Source organism: Triticum dicoccoides, chromosome 1B (assembly GCF_002162155.2).
Source record: "Triticum dicoccoides isolate Atlit2015 ecotype Zavitan chromosome 1B, WEW_v2.0, whole genome shotgun sequence".
Taxonomy (NCBI): domain Eukaryota; kingdom Viridiplantae; phylum Streptophyta; class Magnoliopsida; order Poales; family Poaceae; genus Triticum; species Triticum dicoccoides.
In genome coordinates this window covers 8,991,709-8,997,164 of record NC_041381.1, presented here as the reverse complement: position 1 = coordinate 8,997,164, position 5,456 = coordinate 8,991,709, and positions in this window count along the sequence as shown.

Here is a 5,456-nt window from a genome sequence, read left to right as displayed (position 1 = left end):
CGCGCGTGTGGGGTAGAGTAACAAAACATGCTTCTAGATTCTTCAAGAAACAAGAACTTGTGGCAGAGAAAAAATGGATAAAAATATTCCTGAAATTTTTGGTATTTATAAGGATTGATGGCGGTTGAAAGGACGTAAGGCGGTGCTCGTGACCCCCACGTGGCCATGGGGCACGCCACCAGGGCGCGTGGGGAACCCCGTGTGTCTTGCCACTTCGCTCCGGTGCCTTCTGGATCCTTTGTTGCATGTATGAAATCATATTGAATTCTTAGGTTTTCTTTTACCTCGGCAGATATCAATTTCTGAAAAGTCAAAAACATGCAGAAAACAGGAACTAGCACTGGAGACCGAATTAATAGATAAGTACAGAAAAATAATATAAAATGCCTAAAAAGTATTCAAAATGATAATAAAATAGCAAGAAACAATTAAAAATTGTAGATATGTTTGAAATGTTTCACCATCCTGCCTCTCCTCTCCACCATGCACCCCGCTGACACCGGAGAAGCGACACACAAAGTTTGCTCGATGGACGATGGTGGCAGGCTCTTGTCCTTTCTCGCTGCAGGGACCTCCGATCTCGCGCGGTGTGTGGCCCTAGACGAAATCGCGTCCAGTGGAGCTCAAAAACTGAGACGGCGGCCCTAGAGCTTCTTTGTGGCGTTATGGCAGCAGGGGCTGCAAGGGCAGCGAGATGACTTCCTGTGGATCTTGGCAGAGGTGGTGTGGTTGGCGGCTCCTTGGCTCTTTGGCGCTGCCCCACCATTAGATCTCAGGGCTAGATCATCTCCGCCCTCCATCCTTTATCCCGCTGCACTTGAAGGATTGCGGTCTCGGCCGTCGACTCTAGTGCATTTTGGCGGGTGCTGGTGGAGGTGCATTGGCACCAGAGAAAACTTTGGTCGACCCGCTTGTCCCAACGGTGACTACGACCATGATCTCCTCTTTCCTCCTTGCATGCGCCGTTGTGGTCCTTCCCCTCCATCCCGACCCCATGCCCGCGTGAAGACCCAGAATCCAATTGGATTGGGCGGCGAAGACATCACGTGTGTCGTCCCATTCTTGGATGCGGCACCTAGGGTGTTCGGGGTGCTTGGTCAGAGGAACCGTAGGCAGAGGGTATGGGACCAGTGGTAGCAGGTGGTGTTCGACGAGGTGGAGTGGCCTGGCATCTACTGCATTGACAATGGCAGGTCTCGGCGACATGGGGCAGCGTGTTGATGGACGCGGGCAAGATGGTGGCGCTGTCTGGCGTCGTGGTGGAGTCGACCGCAATTGGGCCCGGTAAAGTCAGTGCTTTGATCTCTCCTGAAGATGAGACATCCAAAAATGGTGGTGGCGGATTCTAGAGTGTGCGCACGCGGTGAGGGTTTGCTAGACCTGTCGATGATCTCAGCTCGCTACGTTGATCCGCAGTCAAAAACCATCATCACACTTGCATGTTTTTGTCAGAATGTTAAATAATTTAATAAAAATAGTTGTATGCATCACTTAATGCAGATACCGGGGGAGCACTAATTGACGGACACGATGAATAACCTGTTAGTTGGTCGCAACCGTAGGACCTCTGCTTTACAGTCCCGGTGGCCCCTTTGGGACACGCAGCGAACTCCATATCTAATCAACCTCTCCTTCTGTGACGTGATTAGTCTTATTCCCGGGGAGTTCATGGCACTTCCAAACAGCAGTCTTTGATCTCCTTATAGATAGCCAAGGCGAGGAAGGTGATGACGATAACTTCATCTACTTCTAATGCATGCATCGACATGACCTATAGGCTCGAACTCCTGCGCCATTGCCTCGTTGTCCGGTGTAGTAGTTGTACACATGTGATCTCCAATTCAACAAAGGGAGCAGCGGGGCAGACGGACTCTTTACAACTTAATGCCAAGAAGGGAGTAGTCGATGGGGAATACATGTATTTGTTTTCCTCCAACATCTCAAATAGACTAAAGCCTGATAATGCCCGAAGCAAATCTAAATCCATATCACATTCGCTTTGGAATTCTATATATACATCTCGTATCATTGGTCATGTGATAAGGGGAGGAGGGGAGGACAGACTCCGAGCATGGGATAAGTGTGGAGCAAGCCATTCAAAATGTTTCTCATGTCTTTCTAATCATGTGACTGGACTAGAGATATGTGAGCATCCTACTTGCATGTTTAGTTTATGATCCATTACGGGGAAAAAGTGAAGAAAAGTAGTGTGCTTGGACTCATATTTAAAAAAATGGAAAAAAGCTTGTCATTGAGCAATTGAATGACAAGAAGCTTGTGATTGAGCAGTTGAATGGGCAATTACATTTACACAACATTAGTCTTAGTTGCGCCAGACATGCTACTGCAAGTGGGGTCATGTGTCGCTGCAATGGTGGCCGAGCAAGCTTCAAAGGTCATCGTCGGTGTTGTAGGTCTGCGCTGTTTACCTCACCAGCGTTGGTCGCGTTGCTGCCACAAGCCAGCGATGTTGCTGCAAGGCCGGTGCGGGGTGTTGCAAATGGTGACAAGTAGCGATTCAAAGGATTGTGCTACCCGGAAGGCGGCGCACTGCAATGATGGAGCCGGGCCAGCGTCTGTGTTGCAAGCCTTTGTGTGGTGATGTAAATGGCAACAAGCGGTGAATTGAAGGACTGGTGCAATGTTGCAAGGACAACACACGCGGGCGGGCGGGTGCTACAAGCCCTTCATGTGGTGTTGCAAATGATCACAACTGGTGATACAAGGACAGTCGCGCGCACATTCGACGAGGACAATGGCTAGGATGGCACTGCTATGAGCGACTAGCGACACACAATATCACGTCCCAAGCACATGTCGGTGCTCCAACGACTGACATGGTATTGCAAGGATGATGGCGTGCACTGCAAGAATGACGATGAAGATGGCGGTGCTACGACCCGGTGACACACGACGTTACAAGCCTGCAACGACTGACACAATACTGCAAGGATGATGGTGTGCACTGCAAGGGCAACAATAAGGATGGCGATGCTACGACCGGACGACACACGAGCGGCACTACCGGGAGGTATGATGCGACAAGCCAGGTGTTGTTGGTATGAGCAGGGCAACGGTGTTCTATTATTATACTCCCTTTTTTCCTAAATATAGGGTGTATAGTTTTTGGCATAAAAATTAAAGAACCCACGTGGAGGAAAAAATTTCATAAGTTTTGGGCGAGATTACACCTGATTAATTGACATGAGAAAATAGAGGAGCTTTTATGATATAAGGAAATGTAATCAAATCCATAAAATAATTATCCAAACGAGTGGTGCAACGCAATACACATTACATTTCGAACTTTCTTTTTCAAAAATCTATACACCTTATATCAAGGAATGGAGGGAATAGTTCATTGCGGCCATTGCAACTGAAACGTGATGACTGGGCGGTCGTGATCTGACAACTCAACTAAACTCATTGGATGACACATGGCGAGCCGTGCACTACGATCTCCTGGTCACGTGTCAATGACATGTGTCCTCTTCTTTTGTCACACAAAAACAAGAATTTAATTCTGAAAGATATCCAAATACGGAGAAAAACTCTGAAGGTCATGCGCACTCTGGTCACGAGAAGTACGCAGTCCATTCCTATCAACTAAAAGGCGAACTCAAACACAGTTTCAAATTTTTCATACTAGTCAAAGTCAAAGTTAAATGCTAGTACCCTTTTCTTCCATCTTTATTAAAAAATATTTTTCCAGTTCCTCTGGATCTTTATTGACAGGGCTCAACAACTTCTTTGCTCACAGTACAATAATCTTGTTCCAGATCACCAGGGCGGACGGGAACACCTATCACATCTGGGACATCTTCCATGAAATGGTTCTCGAGGAACCATGGTTTTTACTGTGTGCTTTGTGGTACATTGGATTTTACCGAAAAAGGGTTTTTCCTGCTTTGTATTCCAAAGCAACCAACACCGATACAAGGAACACTGGGGCGAACAGCACATCAAGCCCAAAAAAACAAAGAACTAGAAACAAATGCCAACAACGGCAGCTCGACAAAGCGCGGATGACCCGCTACCGCTACGCCCTCACCACAACCCGAGGCTTACAACCGCCGCACACCAAGCAGCACCTTCAAGAAGGAATGCGACGCCGACGACGCTGCTGCCCGGACTTGTCCTAGGGTTTTCCCCGACACGCGGAGGGAGGTGGGGGATGGATAACACCGACACCCTCCAGGAAGGAAAGGTGGCACCCGCAGGTGTCACCGCATCGGAGCCGAAGAATCGGCAAGGATTTCTCCAGCACTTCAACCCCAGCGCCCAACGGACTGAAGCCGACCAGCCAGACCGCCGCCCACCACCATGCGCCAACGCAGTTGCGCCGCCACCCACGCCGCCTCACTGCGAACACCAACACGAGGCCAAGAGGACCGGAGAGAAGTGCCCCGCAGAGGGAGAAGCAGCACCGAAGCCGAACGTGAGGGAACCACCTCCACCGCCGTCGTGCGGGAGGGCAGAACCTCCGGCACCGTCGCGGTAGCCATCCGGACGCGGAAGCAGGTCATGCTAGGCCACCCCTGGCCCAGCCAGGCCCGAAACGGGCCCGCTAAGCCCCGGCGCCACGCTACAGCAAGCCGGCGATGGCGCTGCCAGCACCCTGCCGCTCGTCGCTGGTTCCTATTCGGCGCCTTAAGCGCCCGTTACAGGCATTCCTGCTAACGGGCGCACACCCCTCTCCCCTTCTATCGGTACTAACGGGCCGGCTCATCTCCCCATTGTTATATGGCTTCTATACCGCAGAGAAGGTACCGCAAAAAAGGTAATCGAACACAAGACCTCCTGCATCAACGGATGCTGCACTAACCACCGCGCCACCCAACCCGCGCGGACAAGTAATATCTTTTGTTTCCCTTTATTCTTTCGTATTTCCTTTTTCCGTTACTTTTTTTCCTTTTTTCCTTTTTCTATTTTCTGTTTTTTTCTCTTCTTCCTTTCTCAAATGGATTAACGTTTTACAATTTTTCTATGAAATCTTTCGAAAATCAATAAACCATTTTTCAAATTTGATAAACTTTTCATTTTTTTGATGAACTTTTTTTTTGGAAATTGATGAACTGTTTTCAAATTTGATGACTTTTTCAAAACCAATGAACTTTTTCCAAAGTTGGTGAACTTTTTACAAATTCGATGATCTTTTTTCAAATTTTTGATGAACTTCTTTGAAATTCCATGAACTTTTTTCCAATTTCGATGAACTTTTTTTAAATTCATTTGTTTTCAAATTCGGTGAACTATTTTTCATTTTTGATGATTTTTTTCACATTTTGATGAACTTTTTTCATATTCCATGAACTTTTATTGAAATTCGATGAACTTTTTTCAAAATCAATGAAGTTTTCACAAATTTGATGAACTTTTCTTCAAATTCGATGAACTTTTTTGAAATTCGATGAACTTTTTTCAAATTCAATGAACTTTTCCCAAAGTCGATGATT